Source organism: Plodia interpunctella, chromosome 15, assembly GCF_027563975.2.
Source record: "Plodia interpunctella isolate USDA-ARS_2022_Savannah chromosome 15, ilPloInte3.2, whole genome shotgun sequence".
Lineage (NCBI taxonomy): Eukaryota > Metazoa > Arthropoda > Insecta > Lepidoptera > Pyralidae > Plodia > Plodia interpunctella.
The window spans coordinates 9,254,928-9,281,694 of NC_071308.1; the positions used below are offsets into that span (position 1 = coordinate 9,254,928).

Sequence of the window (26,767 nt, forward strand, 5' to 3'; positions counted from 1 at the left end):
TTAAGTATTTTATGCCAATATAATGTACCTACTTAAACTTGTTTTTAAATATACCTTTGAACCACGATAGGCTCGCAACATGGTCACTATTTAAGAATCTTAAATTCGCCATGAAGCCTGTTCTCCAGATAAACGTCGCCAAAAAGTTTCGAGACTAGACTTTCTACTTCGCAAGATTTTAATAGTGAATCTATATTTTTTATTATCATTTTTTCAAAATGCAAACTGATTTAGAATTTAGTTTTTCTTAAAATAAAGCTCTAAATTTCTTAAAATATATTGAGATAAAAATTAACACTTTTGACAGCAAGTTACGTTGTGCATTTATCTGTGTAGCGATACAGCCACACCCCGATGTGTATCTGGCGCAAGCGCAGATTATATACGGGCCGGCACAGGTGACGCAAAGTACAGTTGACGACAGTTAACAAGGGAAAACTGGTAAACAAAAATGTGTGTCGTAAATTACAGAAACTTAACTTATTAATGTCAATATATCTAAACTTTCTAAACAACGACACTTCAACTTCAATGACACCTACACCAGATTTCATGTTAGACAATCCGCTATACAACTGTGAAAACAGCATCTAATTCCATCCAGTTGTTTTTTTGTGATGTTCGACCAAATATACAGAGAGACAAAAATTAAAAAAAAAAAATGTTTTGGACACCCATAATAACTTTTCTTTAATATCTCCTGTGTACAGACATACATCAGTTACAGTTTATATATATAGAGGTTCGTGAGGTTTCGTGACCAAGCCAATCAAATTTCAAGGCCTGGGTTACAATTACAAAAAGTGCACTTGATTCGATGTATGCTGACAAACATTAAAGATAATACAGAATAGACACGCTTAATTCGTTACAACTCTAATATTTACACGGGCGGAACACTGGTAGTATACTATTAATAGTACTGATCCTAGTTCAATCAATTAATATCCTTTTCTTGTCAATGTCTTTGAAGAGAAGTCTGCAGTGTAGTATGTTGCGACGCCGCCACTTTTTCTTTAGAAGTCGGTAATAGTAGTAATTAGTTTTAAATAATTTTTTAACGTCAATAAGTGAACAAAGAATTATTTTTTTTAATAATTAGTACACATACATAAATGCGTTGCACCATAGTCCATTTCGTTGATGTTAACTTTAGACTTTTACACAAGATATTATATACAAATTATGGAGAAATCTGAAATAAATTTATTTTTATTATTTACGCAATAAAACGCCAAGTACGCCATTTTATCTAATCGGCGGCAGCGCGAACGTCAAAGTGATTAATGCAACTTTACTGAAGCTGCACCACGGGAACAGCAGCGATAACTATATTGGGTAATGCGTTCGTTCTTCTGTGATTTAATCATTTTGTCCCGCTACCGGAGGAATCACAATAAAGACGACCATAAACAACGCTCGATGTGGGTGCGGACAGCTCGCGTTTATCGACCGCCGACCACCGGAGGCGCCTCCCGAAATACAACATACGGGTTCAAGTACATAATATAATTTAAAGAAATTCTTTTTATAACGTTTTTATCCATACTAATATCATAAATGCAAAATTATGTCTGTCTTACTCTGTGTTTCTGTATCTCGCCTTCTACGACTAAATTTGGAATAGGTTTAATATAGGCTAATGCGGGCGGAGCTACGGGCAAGAGCTAGTATTACCTACATAGAATTACCTACTAAAACCTGAGTTTGACCTATAAGAATAAACAAAAGTGTGCAAATTAGTGTTATTAAAATGATAATAATTTTAGCATATTAGTTGATCTGCATACATAATGATCTTATATGCCAAAAGTTTTATTTACTTATTTATTTCATCATGTTACTTACTACTACCAGTTCTGTTATATAGCACCAGTTACCAGTTATGTTATAGGTCAATACAACAAATATAAAATGTGAGATGGCCTATAGTGGACTTCTTGTGGCTGAGATGATAAAACATAAAATATCTACATCAAAAAATCCGTGAATATTGTACATAATAAAACATTTTTTCATATTAATATTACCTGGTATCGGGTGGAAAAATTAGTATTTATATATATATAAAAGACACAAGAGTAGGTTCGCCAATTTTAGCAACTCGATAAAAGGTTATTGGGACCGAGCCGTGGCCACGGTTCACTTAGCCGAATCACCAAAGACCATTTCTTTCACCAACAGCTCCGCTGGTGTTCCGCGAGTGAGATTTACGATCGACAGAATTATTTGCGTCAATATTGTGCTGCGCGCTCACCGGGAACATTAGGTTCGGTAAAAAAAACTCACATGTATCGAAAATCAAGCTTTGAAACTTCAAAGATTTGTAAACAAGTAATAAAAATAGGGGATTAAAGAAATTGATAAACAATTTTCGTGAAATTTCAAACTTTTATGGATGCATTAACCTGTTTGTAACTGGGAGCACGGCGGTGCCTCCGCCCAGTCGAGCGCGAGGCAAACACTGCCGTATTATCCTTTACAGGAATCATTTCGTTGTATTCCATTCGTGTCCTTATTTGAGAACCTCTTGAAGATTTGTCTTGGTTTTACTTGAAAAATTACTTTTTATATAGGAACAAACACCATTTTATAGAGGAACAACAACGTGATCCAGTCACTGTTTAATTTAATCATTTGGTTTATTAGCTAGAGAAAATAGTTATCTACATTTTAGGTATTATACACAATGTTCAAACTTCTATTATATTCAAACAATATTTTTGTGTTGTTTTAGTGTTGACTCCAATTACTACAGCTCAATATAGAAATAAATGGAGGGAGAAGCGAGAGGCCTTCGCCTAGCAGAAGGATCTTTATGATTGATAAATAAATAAACAAATATTTTCAAAGTACGTATTCTGTTCTAGTGTGAATGCTCCAGGTCAATACGTAGCTTTATAGAAAAGCGTTTTACCTCAATACCTACTGGTGATAAGTTCAGGAAGCTTTCTGTCTCAAGGTTGATTTCATTTAACAAATGGGTTAGAGAAATCTATGTGGGATTGAGAGGGGGCCGATTGATTTGTGCTCGCCATAAAAATTATGGGACTTTATGCAATGATAGATTGATTTATTTTGAAGAATTCAAGAACTGGCTGTAACAAAAATATAGGTGTTCTTATTCCATTTGGATTAGCTATACCAGACATTGGTAGTACGTTGTTAAAGGCACCTCACTCTCGGCTATGTCAGCCTCCAAACAGCAGTGCTTGCATTGTTGTGTTCCGGTTTGAAGGGTGAGAGAGGCGGTGTCATTACAGGGTACTGTGTACCACAAAGTAGTCAACGCGTGTGTGTTACCTTCGGTGTTGCAGGTGTCCATAGGCTGTGGGGACCTTATGCCTGTTTACCTGATAGGCAGGAGCCTAATTTAGTCGAATAAAACCTTCACTTTCTAGCTTCTGCTATTTTGTTATCGCCAAGGATAACGTACGTGCTAATATTTAGACAATTAAGGATGTCAAAGACTATGCTAAGCTGAGAATAAAAAAGGAAAATGGACTGAAAAGGCTTAGACGCTCTATGGTTGCGAAAGAAACTGGATATTATAAAAAAATCGATTTCAGTCAAGTGATTGACACTTGACTGGCATCGGTTTTTTTATATGACAAACACGGAAATTTTAATTCTATTTTCTCCAACACTAGCGGCCAGTCCCGGCTTCGCTTACCGCTTACCGCACGAGTAGTTTTTGAGTTTATCGCGATCAGACAGACAGACGCGGTATAGGACTTTTTTTTATAATATGTAACGAAAATGATAATCACAGTCAACCGGCTGAAGGCGTTATAATAAATTGTAGCAAAAACGAATTGCCTACCAGATAATTTCACGGCGGCAAATAGCATAGATAATGACACCCAGTGAAATGACAGCGTTCAATCATAGAGCCCACCAATCAAACTAAACGATGTACCGTCAACAGATTATAAACCTACGCAAATTCACTCTAAATTCACCGCTGATACCGCCGCGAAGGTAACTTAATTTTATGTTGACTGTACCATTTAAAATCACGTTTATTTATTAGTCAGATTCATAATTTTCTCGTTCATATTTAGGCAACAGTTGGACTCACTGTTTTTTTTTTATGGAAGGAATACGATATTCAAAATTATTTGCTCGTGTTTAACTTGTTCTTCGCCCAGAAATAACGTGAGTTTTTTTCACCTGGGCACATGTCTCCTACTTCTGCTTGTATTGTTGAAATTTTCCATGTCGCTTCAGTTTCGGAGCATGACCTGATGGTGCACCTAGGATCGGCTCACAACGATAGAACTCCTCAACGATTAACTCCACCAACATAACTTCCCAGTCACGCGCTGATTGCAACAAATGTAAATAATGTAATTTTTGTAAAAAAAACTTGTTAGATTAATAAATTTTTCGTAGGCTGAGCTATACAATGCTAAGTTAGTATAGATCCCAATGGCCGCCTGTCACACTCTGTTCATAATATTGCTATCAATTTGTTCCAATCAACGGCGACCTTAGCAGTGACAGGGGAGAAATGCGCGCATTCGTGACAACGCCCGATTTGGCTTCATCAAGCTGAATGAGACCAATAAATCTAGATACCAAGAGCACAAGGTTGGAAGAAAGAAAGAAACATATTTGCATTATGTCTATGTACGTACAATTGCGGCTTGTGGTCGGCGAGTTAGTAAATTATAAAACGATACAGCGCTTCTGCCTGGCAGAAGGAGGAGCCAGCATTCTTAGGTTCAAAGAATGCTGGCTTTATGACGTTACCGCCAATAAACAGACAAGTTATCTTTCAAATTAAAATAAATCATAAAGGTTCATGTCGTCGAAGGTTCAAATATACCACAGACATACATACAACAATACATACAATAAGACATACAGACAGATATACAGTCACCTCAAACTTAGACCATTATAAAAAGTAAATGTAAGCAAGATGCAGAAATGTAGATAGAAAATAACAAGAACCTCGCTTTCTGATGATCAATATGTCTCTAAGACTAATAGTGAATGTATTAATAACACCCAAGATTTTAGACCGACAGACCTGTGTGGCGCCTTAACTATTACCATTCATATAATTACGTTTGTGCAATATTACATTAAAGTATTCAATACAGCAAAGCATTACGTCAAACACGCGAAATTTATGGATCACTTTGGTTCAATAGTCTACTGTTCAATTCAATACGCTCATGTTATTTCTAATATATTATGTTCAAAGCCGTGTATGGAGTCTGTATGTATTTCCATTGATTTGTATTAATAAAATGCTGTTTCAAATGAATTTTGAATTTTAGTATGACGTATATATAATTCTGGCTCAAAATGATCAGTATTTATGATAGTAGTCTATTTTAAGTCAATGGATAACATAATGTGGGTCACACGTTTATTAAATCATCTATGTAATATTCACGGCTTGGCATATGTGTGCTAAGTATATGTATTTTCGCATTGTATCAAAAGAAACCTTGTATAATTTTCTATATAACGTGTAATAACTTTTCTATAATATTACTAGTCTGGTTGTCGTTCACGTCAAAAACTTCCATTTTATTCTCTTTTTTTAGGTCTTTTTTTATATAGGTGTATTAGATACAATCAAACGAATAAACACGAGCGTTCACTACTTTAAAGGCTAAGATATTACCAGGCCACAGTATCCTGTGATTACACTAGCTCTCTCTCTCATTTCAAACCGAAACACAACAATGCAAGCACTGGTGTTTGGCGGCAGAAATAGTTGACAGTCAACTAAGTCATCATAAAAACCTTTGTCATACTTCCTAACATATTCATTACTCAAAACAAAACACATGCATTGAAAGCAATAAATTCTCACCAACTGCATCTCCCTTCAGGCCACCACTTAAAGTGACAAATGACAATCGCCACATTAAGTTGTCACTTCTTTGTTTTCCGTTATGAAAGACAGCGACATTTTAATTTAGATTTTTAAACGGTTATAAGCGGTTGACAGCGGCACGGTCAAAGGAATGAATGAACAATTCATCTTATTGTTGTCTTTGTTTTTGATGTTGTAAATGGGCGGAGAAATATGTCCTATCTTTAGCTTAAGTCTTTTTTTTTTCAGTTTGACATCCAAGCGTTTTTCTAGTTTTTTTCGCAACCATAGAGCGTCAGACGCTTTATGGTTGCGAAAGAAACTGGAAAAACCTTTTCAGTCTATTTCCTTTTCCTTCTACTTTTTATTCTCCTTAGCATAGTCTTTGACATCCTTAATTGTCTAAACATTAGCACGTACGTTATCCTTGATGATAACAAAATAGCAGAAGCAAGAAAGTTCAATCAAAGCGGGGGTTTTATTCGACTTAATTAGGCTCCTGCCTATTGGACACAATACTAGCACAACCGGTTGGCCCAATATCGCTTTATGTATTTGTCTATTACTCTTTAGTGATTTGACACCCTTCTCTCTTAATTTCTAGCAACAACATTCTGGTTGCAGAAAAAACGCCAGCGCTCATTGACATCAAACCAATTGAAACAATTTCTCGTCGATTAATGATAATGATACGAAAAACATAATTCCTTCAATGACTCGCATCACAGTTTTATTGAAAACTCATATAGATTTATGATCATGGATACGACACTATCTTCTTTATCAATGACATAGCAATTGAGTGTAAAAGTGGTGCAATTTTGTGATATCGTGTACAACGGAATTAAACCGCATTGTCAGGATGATTCAATTAAAATACTTCTAATGAACATTATGGTACCTTGTGATGATGATCTCTGGCCGATTTTGGTTATAGCGACAACTTCAACAATATTGTGCTCGCTTTATATCCGTATATCGAAAGTGTTAGATGCTCGTCTGCCGTCTGCATTATACCTACTACATAATAATATTCATGTAAAATAAGCTAGGTACCTTATTAATATTCGACTGCTTGATTTGTGAAGTTGCCTTGGCGTTGGGCCTGAAACAAACAAACATGAAACTAGTAAGTTACAATTAATCAATTCAGAGTTTCTGAATTACTTAAACATTTAATATATATTTTTTTTTTCATCGCCTATTGTCCTGTATCCCACCGCTAGTCAAAGGCCTCTCCTTTTGTCTTCCATAGGTTTCTGTCTTGAGCCGTTGGCTGTCAACCACGCTGAAACTGGTCTAGAGATCGTCCATGGTCTACCTCAATGCCTGCGCCCTTTGGGAACCTAATATATCGTGTCATAATATACATACAAAGTATATTTTTATCAAAATGGCAGATTTGAATTAAGTAATAGAGCAAGTTTCCTTAAAATCTTATTCATTCAATTTGTTGTTATGGGACGCACATATTAAGTAGGTTCGCTATGTATATTAAGCTATTCTAACTTGTTGTGTTTCTAAATGTTCGCTGCCAACAGCAGGGGGTTTGTACGTAAACGTTACTATTACGGTATTCATTCCATTTACATTATTAAATACTTGTTGATTGGAAGCGGCGTAGTAATAGGTAAGTTATATATGATATATGATGATTAATTTATGTTGGCTTTTAGAATAGTCAGTTCTGAAATTCCAAAGATGGTAAACGAGGTGACTGGTTGCAAAGAGGTTAATGTTGTTGATGATTGTTGAGTATCTAAATGCCTGTAAAGAAAAAGACTGAAAACTAAACCTGAGTCATGGGCACGACGAACAGAAACATAGAAATGAGCATAACATTCACAAAACCGGGGACAAATATCTGTGGAAACAATCACAAATACTCGTACGCGCTGAGAATGCAAGCCACGGTTTCAAAGTGACGGACGAAAATGGTGCTACGCTATGAAAGGTCGTCAAACTAATTACGAGTACTCGTAATTCTTGGTACTACACCAATGAAGATGAGAAAAACAATAAAAATCGCCACACTATCACTATTTTTTAACTTTCGCGTTGCATAATTATGTATATGTAAATATTAAACAGGTTTTGAGTTAAACAGGCTGTGCCATAAGCTGATAGAAATTTGCATGGAAGATTTTTCCTGCGTTAAAAAGTTATAAATGTTGAACATTAATAGTTTAGCAACAGCTCTCTCTCTTCTTCACGTGTTACATTTAAAGCTGTGACGCTCAAAGCTAACCGTCTTTCGGAGTGCTATTGTTACCTAGGCCAAATTTCTGATTTGATTTTGATTTAGAGATACATCTGTTAAGGCCTTAGTAGCCTCGTACATCCACGGAAGGATATGGAAAATCAATTCTAGGGATGAGAATTATGGTAAGTATAACCTGATGGTGCAACCAGGAACGGCTCCAAATGTGGGAACTCAATTGTTTACTATTCAATGCAATAAGATCTCTCTGACAACAATAAAAGTTAAAAATTTCATTTTTGTTAAAACACTTATTAAAGACTAGATTAAAGGTGCCCGAGATTTGACAAACAAACATACTTACTTATAAACCTTTGCATTTATAATATTATCTTAGGAGAATTAGTAGGATATCAGTTCAAACATTGTACTGCATTATTAGATGCAGACAATTTATGATTGCATTACCTCTGCATTTGCATCCAAGTGTAATTATAACAAATCACGATGTTTGAACTTCATTTGGAGTGGTTTGCACTTGTGCATTATTCGCAAAATGATCGTTATTTGCAATTTTGCGTCCAATGCGTTTAGAGAATAGGATCTTTATTTCTTTGTCTGTTTTACTTCCGTTATTATGATTTGATGTGTATGAGTAGAGATGGGAACTCGATTCGTTTTATTTTTCATTAATAAATACATGATTTTACTTTCTCTATTGACCACATTTACTTTTTACTATATTAAACTGAATTTACTGAAAACCTCAAACATCAAATTCCTATTAAGAAACACAATAGCTTAAGAACAATAACTTGAGAAAGACAAAACGTCTGCATAGCTTACAATTTTAGTATCAAAAAAGATATTACGGTAACTGTGTCCGTTATATCTCATGCAAAATATCCTCTTCATAATATTAATGTCCGCGAACAACAGTTTATTTAAAAGAAGTAAGTTATCTATATACCTATTTATCTTTATCAGATCATTGCCGTTGTTCTTAAAAAGTTAGCAATCAGTTACTATTAGTATCATTAAGCCGCAAGTGTCCATAGATTGCTGTGTTAGCTTACCATCAGACAACTTGCATTCTCGTTTACCTACTATACTATAAATGAAGTATCTATATATTAGACCTGATGCTTTTCGATATCTTTACACGCAACAACTAATATTGTTTTTGGTGATGAACGGTTTTGTCATTAACCTTCACCTTCAACATTATCATTATCGTCACCATTTTCTGCCTATATCAACCCACAGATGGGTATACGCCTCCCTTTTCCGCGTCGCTTTTTCGGTCCTGTGCCAATCTCATCCATCACTTTCCCGTGACCCAAACAACGTGTTCTGACTAGCGGGCTGGTCACTTCAGATACTAGGCAATTATCAACTACATAGACTGCAGGTTTCTTCACGATCTTACCCTTCTCCTCACTTAGTTCTCTCTTTACTGCTAAAAAGTTTGTAATAGGACCAATCGACCTCGCATCACTAGCAACGTGAGTAATGTATGGCACCCTGCCGTGTTGTTTGTAGCACCTGTCATGGAGCCATTTCAATTTGCCGGTTGCAAAACCACGCCTGGCGCTTCTAGGAATGTTTTATACCAACGTAACCTTTGATATAAAATCTACATATGTATGCATACTGAACATAAGGTTATTATAGTCTAGGGCAGGCCACCTAAGAAAGCAAAAATTAAAAAGAGAACTCCGATCAAGTTGAAAATGAAGCATAGGAAATCGCCGTGTTTATAGTTTTTCTCCAGCAGTATTAAAGGTATATGAAAAATCAGCAGCGGTCTCTATTTATATAAATAATCATATAATAATCATCTCCATAAATTAGAACGTTTTCGACGTATACTTTAGTTGTATGATCGTATCGTAATGTTTGACGTATATTTCATCATAACCAAACGTATAAAATTACAATAAGAATTTGAAACTAACTCCGTTTAGTTCAGCAGTAAATTTTGTCGATGTCTATCTATTTTTATCTCAATCTTAATGCACGTTATAATACGCAATATTTCCTAGACGATTGCGTTATTTGCGTTCCACGTACATAATCCTGACAAGAGCTCATGCCGACAATAAAGTACGTAAGCTGCATTCAAACACAAACGCCTAAAATAACATTTATCATCTTGGAGATGTTTAACTCCATACAAAACGTTACTAAACCCATGTTTTGATCGAACGTTAAATGCTCAATGGACATTTCAATTTCCCCAACCTCACGCAATCCACTTCGTACACGATAAACAAGGATCAAAAGTGGATAGCGATTACACAAAAATCCAATTCAATTACCACATCTTTTGTGACTTAAAAGCCGCCTTTGTGCCAACAGCCAACTCGAATAATCAGTCCAAATATTTGAACTTCAATTTGTTTACCAAAAATGTTACAGGGCAGGCGCCCAGTGGTGTTACATTCAACAACGAGGGTTTCATTTTACTCCATAACATGAGAAAATCCGTCAGGACACCGTGGGAACGTTGGGGTTACGCAAGGGTCAATATTGGGCTCCGCGTTCATTGTACATGCGCGTCCAAGGTAGTTTTTCGGATGTATTTATCAAACACTTTTGGTACCGCCCGGGAACTCTTACACCTACGATTCTCCTGTGTTTATGTTTGTAATTAGTTTGTCTGTCGCTTGCCGATATATAATAGTAAATAATGCATTGTTGTGGGTCACTTTTATGACTGGAAGCTTGGAATTCGTCATGGGTGGCTTATGGTTGTAGTATGTTTTTTATTTGTTCGCTTTCAAGCCACAAGCGTATTGTATTTCGTTCAATACTCACGGTAATTAGTTTTAAACTGATTTACGACTACTGCTGCGAGTTGCTGCTTTTCAATATTTAGTGAAGGTAGTAAAAACTTTCAGAGAAAATAGTTTTGTTCGCTAGACTTTTGTAGATTCAATTCTTTTTCTTTTATCACTCTTTTATCTATTCTATTATCATATATCTATTATCAAATTAATTTCTAACCATCGCACAAACTCCGCAATATATATATAACATCTCCTTTCTCAATGTTCTCTTTAGTAATCATACTTCAGTCTTACTCCAGGCGGCGAGAGGCTGGTGTAGATACAGGCTCTGCTTAGTTCAGGCACCAGTCTCTCACAATATTTTTTATTGTAACCTATGTACAATGTAATATATCTAGATTATACCATGTCAAGATTTTTAAAACACAAAGAATTTTTGATTTTGAATTCTTCATTCAAATTATAATACAAGTTTGACAAAAATAATTATATATTTACAACAGAGTTCATAGATAATTTTGAAAATAACAAATTTAATATTTTTATTAAATATCTATGAAAATAAAACATAAAACGAATCGTCGTTATATTATAACCGATTTGGGATTCTACAGATAAAATATTTCAACGCTCATTTAGTCAAGCTTAAATAAAGATAATTTATTTCGAACTGAATGAGTAATTAAACAAATTACAATTTAATTATGAAGTTTATTCATTTTACGAGAATGTGGAGGTCTTTGGTAAAAGGAGTACAATTAAGATTGAGAGTTATTTTGTTATATTACTGTCAAACTCAATGTGTCTGCCTAAATTAAATAATCGTGCTGCAAACACACGTACCTATTATAGTTCTATCAAATTTACCAAGATTCCACATAGCAGGTCTTTGTTTGTTACTAGATACCTTTAAAAGTCTTAACAATAAAATATTTATTGATAACAAAACAAACAATTGAAAACGTATTAATATCTAAAACAACAAAATATTTATTGATAACAAAACAAAAAAAATTAAAACGTATTAATATCTAAAATTAAATATGTACTTATCAAATTAAAACGAAATATTCTTAACAATAAAATATTTATTGATAACAAAACAAAAAATTGAAAACGTATTAATATCTAAAACAATAAAATATTTATTGATAACAAAACAAAAAAAAAATTAAAACGTATTAATATCTAAAATTAAATATGTACTTATCAAATTAAAACGAAATATTTAATAACTCAAATAAATAAAATGCATACATACAAAGGTAAATATATAAATAACAGAAAGATCTAGTTAAATATGTAGCTAAATACAACGTTACACGACAATCCTTTGGCCCTTTTAAAGCCTAATAGACAACAGTCATCTAAGTACCTTTTGTATGAAATGAGATCAAAATTTATTTATTGATAGATAAAATATCCAGGAAACCGGCACATAACCGTTTGCCAAAACATAGCTGGTTTTTCATTGCGGTATATGAAACACTCATACTCATTAACATACATAATAAAACAAATTCGCGTCGGCAATGTGTCCGGGCTCGACTGTATGGAGCTGGTAGGTATAACAAATGCAAGAGAATTAAGTATTTTAATGTTTTATTAGTGTCAGCAAAGACAAAGTTTTTGATATAGACTTGGAAAACGTATTTTGCGTGCATGACCTGTGATATTGTATTGTTTTTATTACATTTCAAACAATATGCAGTCTCACTTTCTTACTTTCAGAAGTTTCTTTCGGGTGTTCTCAATCAAATGGAAAAGCTAATTAACCTATACTTGTTCGCCATCATTATGTTCTATCAATTTCTTATATTTCTTAGCGGATACTAAAAAAAAATCACCATTGTATAAAAAAGATAAAAATGTGATATCTATACTATTATTATAAAGAGGTAAGCGTTTGTGAGTTTGTATGTTTGAGGCGGGTAATATCCGAAACTACAGAAGCGATTTCAAAAATTCTTTCACCATTAGAAAGGTGCATTATCCAAGATTGCTATAGGCTATACTTATCTTAAAATTCCCACGGGAGTGAAGCCCGGTGCAACGAGATTTTTGCTCTTGCCCGCGGCTTCTGCGAAAGCCATTCACAAATTTTCACCTCCATTATAGTCAATTGGGGGTTGATTTAAAAAAATCTACCCTAAGTTTGAACGGGAGCGTTTAAGTATGTATACTTACCTAATTTCATCAAAATCGGTCCAGGGGTTTAGCCGTGAAAGCGAACAGACAGACATATAGACAGACTTTCGCATTTATATTATTAGTATGGATATGTATATGCCATAAATAAGAAATTGATAAAACGTAATTGAAGCGCTAAAATACGGGTAATAAATATGTTTGGAGCCTTAAACATACATTTTTCTCATTCAATGCGTGGAAATTTATTTCGTACAAACAAAACCTTACGCTATCTTTTAGTTGTCTGTTGCTTTATATATACATACAAAGTGACATTTATATATATTTAGATATGAGTGTACTACACGAGTGGGTTGCACCAGTTAGCTTTCATGTTAACTTTAACGTGTGCAGAAAAACGAAAAGTACGCCATTTTGTCTAAACAGCGGCGCGTAAGTCAAAATCAGTGTCAATGTTGACTGGTGCAAATGGTGCAACTCACCCAAAATTTATAAATGGAATTTAATGTTATTAAAAATGCGATTGATAAAAACATTCTAATTACGGAATGGTTATAATTATTTAATAAGGTCACCAGGAGCATTACGCACCGGAAACATACCCGATATAAACTCGATTAGTTTACAAATGGCGTAATTTTACTCACATCATAATATTTACGGTAATAAATCTCGAAACGACGTGGGAAGAGAAACACGGGTTTAGTAAGCACTGGACCTCCTTAATTCAACCTTACTTATTGTCTAGTGCGACTGTTTATCAAAAACCTTGACTGGAGATATAAAAAATTATCTGTGCTTACAATAGATCTAATAGGGTAGTTGCCAAGGTCAGACAATTGTCAAAAATATTTAGACAATTGTAAAAAATGTCTACATAAAATAGATATATTTAGGATCATTATTATAATTCATAGACTGTAACAATGCAGCTGGATCTAAATACGAAGATTTAAAGATGGTTGGAAAGTCCATTTTCAAAAATTATGAAATTATAAAAATAAATGTAACAATCATAAATAACAAAAAAATTGTAACAACTTTTATTAAGAAATCATCACCATAAACATAATATTTAATGTAGCTGTCGAACAAACATATCTTTCTTCGTGAACATTTTCGCACGTTGTGACGTCACTTTGTTCATGTCATTTAGTATGGAGCGTTTGGACGAGTCCAAAAATGTGTGATTTTATTTTTGTCATATCTTTGAAAGTATTATAATTATCACAGTATTTTTTTCACTGGGGTTTTTAATGATATAAGAGCCTTCGAATAGTCATTAAAACAAAAATTGGGCAACTAGCCTATTTTAAAGGTTTACTATACCAGTATAATTTATATTATAGTATCAAATGAAACGCAATCAGTTCAGTTTCTTTTTTTATAGTTACTAATAAACTACAGACGACTGCTGTATGGGCTAAGATCCCTTTGCCATTCCACATGAAAAAAATGTCTGTGACATCTAATGTCAATTGTCACTGTTTATTGTTGTGTATCGTTGTTTTGCCGCCAATAAAACAAGGTTATCCGAAATATCTTTTCTTAATTAAAACTACAATATTCCTTAACAAGAAAGGTCGAATGGGATGTCGATTGGGACTTTTTGCATTCGGGTCGTGTGTTTAAGGTCCAATGGGTCCCTAACGATGTGGGAAGAGAGAAACACGGGTATTTCTCATGGTTGTTTGGCATGCCACTTGGACGGCTGAGATCTCGAGCACTTGTTATGAGACAAATAAGTTTTGGATATTTTACATGCAATATTATTTTTTGTTCAATTTTATATACAACTAAATGTTTCCCGGGGCTACGCTCCCGTGGGAATTTTGAGATAAAATATAGCTAATAGCAATCTTGGATAATGTACCTTTCTAATGGTGAAAGAATTTTTGAAATCGCTTCGGTAGTATCGGAGATTACCCGCCTCAAACATACAAACTCACAAACGCTTACCTCTTTATAATAATAGTATAGATTTATGGGTGTTCGGTGAAAAGGTACGAAAATTGATAAAAAATTGCAATATTATTATATAAGCCAAACTAATATAATTCGCTTTCACAACTTAACCGCTGAAATAATATAATGAAATTTGGTACCTATAAAGGCTAGGCGTTTAAACACATAGGTTACTTTTTTCAAAAAACAATCCCCGAAGTACAAATAAATCATCTTGCAACTTTTTAGCCCAACTTTATACTCCTGGGTTAATGCGTTAGCGATAAAACTTTATGGGCATGTATGTACTTTCCTCCACAAGTGCATTAATGTACGCTGACTTTAGGAATTCCTGGCATCGAAATATAAAGAGTCTACAGATTGGATATATAAAATTTTGTGTTCAAACGAGCAATGCTCGCAACGGTAAATGTTTTTCTGGAGAAAATTGGATTTTCTCTAGTAATACCTCTGAATCTGGCGTTAAGATTTCTCGGCATGTAGTTATAGTCTAGACATTTTAATGTTGCATGTTTGACCTGGGCCATAGAATATTTAATCGTATAGAAGGTGATTTCGTATATTTTTGCCACAGAAGGTTCATAACATTCTGTGTTCAACAATAAATTCAAATTCAAATTCAAATCATTTATTCAGAAATTAGACCTTCACAGGCACTTTTTCTCGTCAATCTTTAAATTTATAGTTATTTCTCACAAGCTAGAAACTACTGGCATTTCGGAACGACCACTGCTGAGAAGAAATGCCGAAAGAAACTCATTTGAACAGTGTTGGTCCCTATCATGCCAGATCGGCTTACCATTATTGTTTCTTACAAAAAAATTTTTTTTTCTTTTCTTTCTAATAATATATAAAAGTACATAATGTACATAGTCAAAAGGTATATCAAAACAGGTTATGATTGTGATCCGAGTGCTGATTATAATATATATATATATATATATATATATATCGATGTGAAACACAATTAACTTAAACTTTTTGTGAAACACAATAAACGAAATCAAAACTTACCTAGCGTATAAATTCCATTGTATCCGTTCTTGGCAGTTTAAAAACTATTTTTGACGGACTTCCAAAAAATGAGGTTCCATATTCCAGTTTATATATATTTTTATATAGGAATGTTTTATTTTACGACGGCAGGCAAATATCTGTTCTAATTCATTCTATTATATTTTGCGCTAAGTTCATTTTAACGTACAAGGTTATATAACCTGTAATGTTATGTAATGTTGGATGTAAGATGTATGATAATAAAATAATAATAATAATAATTTTCATCTGTAATCTGTAATCAAATCTTGCAAGTTGAATATCACCTATTTCCGCTTCTCACACAGAGCTGAAAATTTCCATGTCGCTATAGTTTCCATAATAATTTATTATTATTATAAGCGTGACATGATGGTGCATCCAGGATCGGCTTCCAACCAGGGAATCCCTCAACGGTTTACTACACGGACTTGATTTTTGGGTCACGCGTTGAATGCAAAAAGCAAGATCTCTCTGACGACAATAAAAGCTTGCGGCAAAAATTACATTTATCTGTAAACCTTGTTATCCTAAATGTATTTTATTAAAATCCTGACAAATATTTTACGTTACGATTTTAAATGGGGTACAAGGGCGCCCCACAAGGGGCGCTCTAGCCATGTTGCCTACTCTTCTGAGTTACTCCCTGTCTAGACTTGGGTTTATATCAATGTATATATCAACACGCGACTGTGAGACGTAGCTGGAAGCAATGAGATAAATCCTATTTGCAATTCTAACCTGTCTTAACTCTATCAATCATTTGAATAATGAAATTAGCACATTGTAGGAATTCCTGAATTTTAATCAGATTATATTGATGGCGCTCGACACGCATGCGGAATATTTTACTAATAAATATTATTAAGTTATTAATTAACCATGAAATAAGTTAGCAAAATACAGAGAAGTCATTACTTCCATACAATTCATATTTACAGGTTCGGTTGCATCAGTCACTTTTGACGTTAACTTTAATCTGCGCAGAAAAACGCTAATTACCACATTTTATCATGGATTTACTTCGGAGTACCTACTAATTCCGTTCATTTTATCTAAGCAACGATGGCGGCGCGCAGTTAAAAGTTAACATCAAAGTTGGCTGGTGCAACCAACCCATAATATAAGTACCTACTAAATTTGAATATGTGTTTGTTTGTCCTTTTTCCCCGTCAAAATCTAGCATCGAATTGAGGCGATGCTTGGTGTGGAGATAGAAGTGACAGGACTTTTTGCCGCAGGCGGAGTCGCGGGCAGCAGCTAGCTTTTTATTGCCTGACTACGAACGAACAGTATCAGTGGATTCTTGTCAATAATGTTTTTTTAAATTTACACATAACTACATATATAAATTAACGGGACTTCAGAACGTATTTTTATCGCTCTTTAATATACTATATACTATACTATATAATAATATACTATAGAAAGCTCGAGATAAAACGTATCTCGAGCTTTCTATAGTATAGATAATATCGATATGTAGTCCTTTTTAGATGAAAACTATCGATTCTAAAACCATCGACAGTTCGGCAACACTACCACAGCTAATATGGAAAATAAATCAATAAAACTTCTTGGTCAAATTATCGCGTTTCACACTTGGCCCTTTTGGTATAATTACAATGGTTCTCATAGGGACAAGGGTGGGCGAGTGTTAAATAACTTATTAGGCTGTGAGATCGGTAGAAAAGGAGCTGTGTTTATCATTAAATTAAAGAAAAAACTTCAGTTGTATTAGGGGACATGGTTTAACATATTTTTAAGTTACTAATTTATTGATCTCATACGACGCTGGGTTTCAGTATGGCATGGATTGAATAAATCTAATACTTAATATTAAATCACAATACAAGCGGCCCGTCTTGGCTTCGCTCGGGTCAAAACATAATCAATTGACGACCTCGGTGGCACAGTGGTAAAGTTCTTGCCTCTGAACCGTGAGGGTTCGAACCCCGGTCGGGTCATGATGGAAAATGATCTTTTTCTGATTGGCCCGGGTCTTGGATGTTTATCTATATATGTATTTGTTATAAAATATAGTATCGTTGAGTTAATATCCCGTAACACAAGTCTCGAACTTACTTTGGGGTTAGCTCAATCTGTGTGATTTGTCCTTATATATTAAAAAAAAAAAAAATTATACACTACTATATTATATGTAAACATTTCTTAGGAATCACATTATCTATAAAACTTGCATAAAAATTCGTTGCGAAGGTAATATATATTTAGCTCCTGATATAATATATATTTATATATGCTACCATAATTAATAAAATAATGATGTGAACACATCTAATGTTTATTTAACCAAACAACAAAATAGACTAAAAGACTTTACATCGATTAGAGTATCGGCTCCTTTAATGATTGGACCATTACAATCATCGATTTATGATCACAAATCATCGAATGTGTGAGCAATCGACTAATCACCGTTTTATCATCGACTAGTCATTATGTGTTCATGTAATTTGGTCGATTTTTACGACTAAATGTAGGTCAGGGATGTCTAATTATGGTTGTTTAGATAGTTTTACTGGAACGTCTACTATGAAGTACTTCTAGAATAGTTGACTGGGAAAGATCATAGACAACAATAGAATAAAGGCAATTAAGAAGTTTGACAAAAGGATGATTGTATGAATCTTCAAAGTTTTAAAGTTAATCTTTAATGCTGACTTTGGGATTCAGTACGTCACGGCAGGACGTACGCGAGGATGAGAGAGACTGAACAAGTATGAAAAATGAAAATCCGGTATGAAAACGTTTTTCCGTGGATCCCGTCGAAAATTTTCAGGTCTTAAACAAAATATTTATTTATTTTACAAGTCTTATTCCATTATTACAGACTTGCATGTTGGCACCCAATAGAATAGGCCATTTAAATTCAATAAAGATATAATTTAGATTCATAACGTGTGATGTGTAGTGAAACCATTGTGAACTTACGAGAACACTAGAATATGTCACCTCCGAAATTTGGTTAAGAACTCGCAGTATGACAGGATGAAATAATATATATATATATATATATATATTATTTCATCCTGTACATATATATATAATATATATATATATAAATATATATATATATATTTTTTTTAATTAACTCATCCGAAACCCAGTTAGATCTCAAGCTTAACTCGAACCCGACAGTAAACGTTTACAAGCAAAAATAACGGGACATTAACGTTTATTGAGAAGTTGATACGTCAACTTTTAATTGGATTCTGTGAATGAGAAATTCTGGACAAATAAAAATTTCTACTCAAAAATTGATGGGGTTTTCAACAATTTTTGCAGTAATGTAAAGAGAAGTAAACAATAATACAAATATTAAATACTTATATCAGTGTTGTAATGGATTCAGTTAAATTTGAATATTGCAATTTATACTTGTAGTATAAATCGGCTTTATTATCTATTTAATTATTTAATGGTTATAATGTAAACATTAAAAACTAAATTAAACATTTAAGCAGCCCTCTACTCCGAAGTTGCTGGCATAATCTCATCTGCTATTAATGAGCTGATGGTTTCCAAACGGATAAACGCACATTTTTTAAACATAAAAATAAAACTACATTAAAATCGGTTCAACAGTTTGGCTGGTACCATGCAACGGATAGACATACAGATACACAGACAATTAATTAAGCTTATAACTGCCCTCCTACTGTAGTCCGGGATTAAATAGAGAGAGTGAGAAATTTGTAATTATATTGGCAGTTATTGCATGATACTACATATTCTGTGTAATTTAATATTATTTCACAGAAATCAAATAGATACCTACTGGTTCAATTTGTAATTATTATCTTGTGTTTGCGATGTTATTTATAAATCAATAAGATCAAGTTACAACGAATTATCTCTAATTTGAAATTATTATTATGTACCTATTCATAACCAAAGGAAGTTTTCCTTCACTGTCATAACTAAACATGATACTACGTAACTCTCATCTTTATCATGCAAATTGCATGTCCCTAATACACGTCATACCGTGTGTCATGCAGTGCAATGCATATTTATTTATATCTATAAAGTTAGACAAGCAAAACGACGTGGCTGCGGTGAAGTTTGTTGCGCCGCTTCGTATTCACCTGCGCTTTGGAAGTCGGCCGTAGGACTCAGTTTTAAGTAAATTTTTGTCGTCAATAAGTGTTGTATATCATAGGATGTAGTTAGGATATAGTATAGTATAGTGTATTTAGTTTTTTTATTTATTTAAAGAAAAACTTAGCTTCGCTTCTTCTTCCTGATGTTTTTCCACTCATGTGTGATCGGCACAGTATGTTAACTTCTTACGTTTTAGCTCTGTCATTTACCATTTCTCATAAGACGCTTCCAATTAATTATTTATAATAGAAACAAACAGTTTTTTTGCCTGTGGTGTCTCACTGCTAGGCAAAGGCCTCTTTGCCGTTCATTCCTGTCCATTGCGTAACTCCTCCAGTTCATATCCGTTGCATCAAATAATACACAGTTATTTTACATATAATTACGATATAAAGATGGGATAAAATTTAAAAGATAAATATAAATATATCTATCAAATAAAATAAATAAATATATTAGGACAAACCACACAGATTGAGCTAGCCCCAAAGTAAGTTCGAAACTTGTGTTATTGGATACTAACTCAACGGTACTATATTTTATAACAAATACATATATAGATAAACATCCAAGACCCGGGCCAATCAGAAAAAGATCGCTTTCCATCATGACCCGACCGGGTATCGAACCCGGGACCTCACGGTTCAGAAGCAAGAACTTTACCACTGTGCCACCGAGGTCGTCAAAAAAAATGTATTATCGGTTGTAGTTTTCACATAAATTTCACCCTCCATCTTAGAAATTTCAGGTTTGATTTATAAAATATAGCCTTTTATTTGTTTTGTATGTAAAAATCCATTCACGGGTTGAACAGTGAAAGAACATACAGATAGACAGACATAAAGAGAGATAGAATTTAATAGTACAGCAAAGGAAAGTATGAACTGAGTGAAACTTAAGCAAATAAGCTACTTAAACATATCCGACTATAGAGCCCGGTGTAAACTAAAGATCTAACTAGTAATATCACTTGTTACAGTACCAGTTTGGCTTAACGAGGGTTACAATAAATTATGCGCAGATATCATCAGATTTGTAGCCAAATAATGTGCAAATGTTTTGGAGCCAATGCAAGCTACTTACTGGTAATTGACTATTGAATGGTACAACAGCTGATGATATATTCAGTATTCGATAAGACCATTAGTGATTGATGAAGCAATGACGACCTCGGTGGCGCAGTGGTAAAGTGCTTGCCTCTTAACCGAGAGGTCCCCTGTTCGATCCCCGGTCGGGTCATGATGGAAAATGATCTTTTTCTGATTGGTCCGGGTCTTGGATGCGTTTATCTATATATGTATTTATTATAAAATATATTATTATCGAGTTTAGTATCCCATAAGACAAGTCTCGAACTTACTTTGGGGCTATGCCAATAGTTTGTAGCTTGTGAGAAATAACTATAAATATAAAGATTGACGAGAAAAAGTGCCTGTGAAGGTCTAATTTCTGAATAAATGATTTGAATTTTGAATTTGAATTTGCTATCTCAATCTATGTGATTTGTCCTAATATATATATATATATATTATAAAAAATTGCAATCTGCAGACTAAGCACGACTTTTATTAGCAGTATTGTTTCGACAATACTTTTGAATTTGGCACCAGGATATCTATAAAACTATCCTACTTTAGTATTGTAGATACTGATATGGAATGGTATCATGATAAACTTGATGGTTAGCCCCCTGGTGGAGATTAAAAATAAATTAGTTGACTATGAAACTTAACATCATAATAACACGTTTCCTATACCAATGGTTAGAATCTGATGTGTGGGTCCAGTGGTGGTAATTCAGTGTTTAAGTTGCATGCGATCGAATAGTTCCAGGTTCGTATAAGTTTTCATAGACCACCACTTGACTCCGGTGAGGTATATGATGTGTGGGTCCAGTGGTGGTGATTCAGTGTTTATATTGCGTGCGATCGAATAGTTTTATGTTCGAATAAGTTTTCATAGATTCCGGTGAGGGAAAACATCTCGAGGAAACCTGCTGTTTAAGAGTTTACTGCCTTAACGTGGCGGCAGTCGTAAATGGCATGTTAGAAGCCTTCAGGCGACTTGAATAAAATATGTCACGATTAGAAGCACTTGTAGACTTGATAGGAATTTACAAATTTTACATAAGTGATTTTATAGTTTTGCTGTATATATGTATAGGGTTGTATATTATTTATTTATTATTAATAATTTATTGTTAGTTATTGTAAAGTTTTATTTATAAATTATATAGTTTTATTTACTAATTATACTTACAGGGTGATTTCTTATACATTGAAATTATTTTATCTATTTGCTCAGTCCAGGGTACTGAACAACTTTTCTTATGGAAGCAACCTTGAAATCACGAAAAAAAACTCAGCAGATCCATACATTTTCCAGAAGTTAGGTATTTAATTTTGTTTTAACAGCTGATTTCGGAAGTTACCCCCCCCGTACTAAAATATGTTCAGAATCATGGACTGAGCATGTAGACAAAATATTGCCAATGTATTAAAAGTCACCCTGTATATGATTAACCAGTCGAAGATAGTAGAATAAAAAAGACACTGACCAGACACTGTCATTGAAAGGACAGAATCAACGGGTGATGATGAAATGGTCTGGATGCGCGACGATTTTTTCACGATACAACGGGTTAGATGCAGTTCAGCGCGATTTGTTTGACCTCACAAAGGTCTGTAGTCACCCAGCCGCTGAATTTTTTTACGATATGACTTGAAAAAGTAAAAACAAATCAAAATCACCTATGATCAAAATAGTACCTAGTTTTTATTAATTTTCTTTCTATATTTTCTAAGAATAGTATAGCCTTAAAATTTTGAATACGTTTTAAATACAAACAATTATAACCATTTTATTTTCATCAAAATTAGCAAATGTTTTGGAACAATATTAAGCTGATATCTATTCGTTTCCATAGGATATTATTTATTCAACTTTTGCTTGTTTGTCGGAGTCAATAAATGATGCGCAAAACAAAGTGGGCTTTGTACGATATTTCATTGGAATGTTAACTCTTTCTACTTCCTCAAGTAGGTGTTAGACGATGTGTGAAACCGAAACAAACAGTGACTCACTGGCTCCAGGGCGTATAGCCACTGAATGTGTAAGTGCGCTAGTTACCACCTGCTTGCAACGGAATATGTAACGTGTAACTAAAAGTTACAACACGTTTGCAACCAGTCCGTGTGAACTGTCGATCTGTGATGATTGTACTGTAATAACTGTACCATTGATAGATAGTTCTAAATTATTTTTTGCAACGCTAGTGTGTAGGATCAAATCAAATGAAATCATATCATTTATTCAGAAATTAGACCTTCACAGGCACTTTTTCACGCCAATTTTTATATTAAATAGTTATTTCTCACAAGCTACAAACTACTGGCATTTCGGAACGACCATTGCTGAGAAGAAATGCCGAAAGAAACACATTTGAACAGTGTTGGTCCTTATCATGCCAGAAGGACTTACCATTATTGTTCCCCAGCACCCGTTCACGAGTTGACGCACGGGTCAGCCATAATAGAGGGAACCTCACGACCCGGCCCACGATCCGTAAGGTGTACGGAGACAAACATGCTATGTGTAAAAAATCTATCGATGGTATTATCTCGGTCTGATTATAATGTCGATAGCTTAATCTCTCTAAACAAATTCGACATGAAAACTGGCATATGAAAGCGTATTTTTTTAATAAAGTGGTCAGACTTAGACATGCATTTTGGTAATGAACCCTTCCATGACTAGTAGGTCAGTTGCAAGTAGGTCAAGAGTGAATCAATAATAATGAGCCAATAGAACATGCTAATGTCTAACAAGAAATAATGAACTATTCCCATTTATCATAGAAATCAAAATTTTACACGAAAGATCTAGAAGCAGTAACTGATTCTGGCAGAAAAGTGGAGTTGTGGAAACGATTAAGCTTTTGATTTTTGTGTAATTATAAACTTAATATTATAAGGTGGACATAAAATTAACTAAGGATTTATAGTCGATTTGTGTCCACCATGTATACCAATTAACAGTTAATTAGAACAGGTTCACTTCATATTTTATACTCCCGGAATATCGTAAGAGAAGAACAGCTGTGCCAAGGGATAATTAACACCGTTGACATGATATTTTTTTTTATATTTTGTTCTTTAAAACACTCTTTTTGCATTTTTCTGTTTGGTCCTATTATGCAATAAAGTTTTAAAACATAAAATAAATTTGTGGTCTTCGAGTTCTTTGAAATTAGTAAGTTAAGTAATTAAAGTAAGTAAAAGAAATTAGATATTCGAGTATACTTGAATAATTTTAAAATATTTCGTATCAAAATATATTTTCTGTTGTGAAAGTGGAGAGACACTAGTTCCGGTAATTATAGACTATCAAACAGGTCAATTGACTTCTTTACCAGATGTTGGCTGTATTATAAAAAGATGACCGTCCCATAACTTAAACAGCACGGTAGATATTACTTATTAAAGCTAATTTATAAGATGGTCCGATGGCCCAAGCCAGGCGGCTCTTTAAAACTAAAATGTAAATAAATGTATGCCAGTTGATAGCGATGAAAATCTTTAAATGTTGTCGAAAAATGAATACTTTCCAAGTATTAATCAAATGTTGATCATCTGCAAAAGCTATTAAGTGTAGGCCGAAAAACCATAGGAACACTTAAATATCTTATCACCTGCTTCCTGATGAGGAAATGTACACACGGATTGATGGTTGTATATTATTTCAGTCGCTAGATGGCAGTTCTTTCAGTCGCTAGATAGCAGCTTGCGGAAACGTCATGTCAGATGCCTTTAAGCAACTTGAATAAGCTTGACACGAAATAATAACAACTTAATCGATAAGGAAAGAAGTAACACAAATTTAATGTACCGATATATTTAGAATTTGTATTCATACGGGTCTAGCAACCCGCAGTGAAAAACTGTCGCTGTGACAAAAAAGTGAACGTCACAAAAACATCTCAATGTCTGGATGGTTACAGTCCGCGTCGACCTGATCGATTCCGGTTCACACTGGATGCCGATCGCTTCCTGGTGACGAGGGGTCACGAGTCTGGGTGTTTGTCATACCTTTTGTTGCCACGTTCAATGGGTTACATGTGCAATATTATATGGGTCGACAAATTATACATATCAGGTTATGTCGTGTAGTCACGCGCTAGAGTACTCGTATGACCACTCCATGTCTCTTCCCGTGGATGTCGTACGAAGCGACTAAGGTACGAATGGCCTGGGCAGCTGATTAGCTGTAAGGTAACACTGGCATTCCCAAAAAGGGTAGGCGTCAGGTAGGCAGGATGCAAAATTACTGCGAAATCTCCCTAAAACCCTGGAACCGCGTAACAATCTTATGTTTATATTTTACTCTGACTCCGGGCATCGCGGTGTCACAGCCTCGAATTAGAGAATGAGAGAGACAGACAACACATGTGTGACATAGATATAATAGTGATAGGTAAAATGCGGACGATGGAATCACGGAAAAACTTTTAATATGGATTTCTTCAAAAATAACACATAACTGTTTGAATTGCGACACACCTAGAATTGACAATGTTTATGGGTTATGGCGGTGTAATGGTTAAGACCCCGCCTGTGGATCGAAATGTCCCAGGTTCGAATCCTAATCGTGCCACATGAGTTTGTATACCAATATTATGTTTTGATCGACCACCACTTGCTTCCGGTGAACGAAAACATCGTCAGGAAACCTGCATACTTGTTGTTGTATGTGAAATAGAGAAGGCAATGGCAAACCACTTCATTAATAATACCAAGAAAGTTGTTATGTGTGTTTCATTCCACGTAATGACCCCGACCCTAAGTCATGAGGAATACGATTATGAAAAAATAGTTATGGCCATTGCTTTCTATCACATGCAAGAGCAGCTTTATAAACTAATATTCCGAGCATTTTGGGTTTAGAGCAAATACCTTAAATTTAATATGCATGCCATACCAGCATATGGTATATAATTTCATCTGGACAACTCGAGCGCTAAGTAAACACTGCCGCCCTGGAACCATTTCGGAGTTTTTAAATGCCTCTATTTGAGAACCTCGCAATAGATTTAGAACATTTAAATTTTCGTCTTCTAGTAAGTTATCAATATACTCTCAAAAACGTCTCAAGGAGTATTATCTTTCATGTTGATTCATTATTTATTTCATCATTAAGTATTAATGTCTTGTTATTTTTTTCAAATCTTCATATTTCTGGTTGTATAAGTGCTTATGTTTGTGTATGTTTATTTATATTGTATTTATTTGTTTATGTAATCTATTTATGTAAGTAAATATTTATCATTATGTTCATTGTATTTGCCATTTGCTGTGCCCACCCCCTGCTAATTTGATCCTCTTCTCTACCCAAAGGTTGGCTGGAAGAGATTGCTGAGCAATAACTCCGCCTTTGCTTCATATGTACCTAATCTCTATTCTTTGTGTACCTAATGTGTTTATGGGCTATTGCCCATATTATATTATTATTATTATACTATATCAGAACATCAAAATTTCAAACTTATAGGTCATATACATATCTGAAGTTATGCGACAGCTAAGTTTCTCGATTTCAACACTGATACACTAACAGATCATCAAAATAGAACTACGAAGGTAGATGTACCCAACCACAATC

At 34.2% G+C, this 26,767-nt stretch overlaps 1 protein-coding gene across 5 annotated transcripts in view; it reads right to left on the reverse strand.

Moving 5' to 3' along the window:
- The window catches only part of LOC128675832 (uncharacterized), a 180,375-nt gene that overhangs the window by 37,252 nt on the left and 116,356 nt on the right, over positions 1-26,767 (reverse strand). For 4 of the 5 annotated variants that reach the window (XM_053755533.1, XM_053755530.1, XM_053755532.1 and 1 more), the window contains one exon: positions 6,896-6,944. The exons of the other annotated variant lie outside the window; for it this stretch is intronic. The gene's annotated coding sequence lies outside the window, so the exon portion shown is untranslated. The remainder of the gene's footprint in view (positions 1-6,895; positions 6,945-26,767) is intronic. 5 annotated transcript variants of the gene reach the window in all.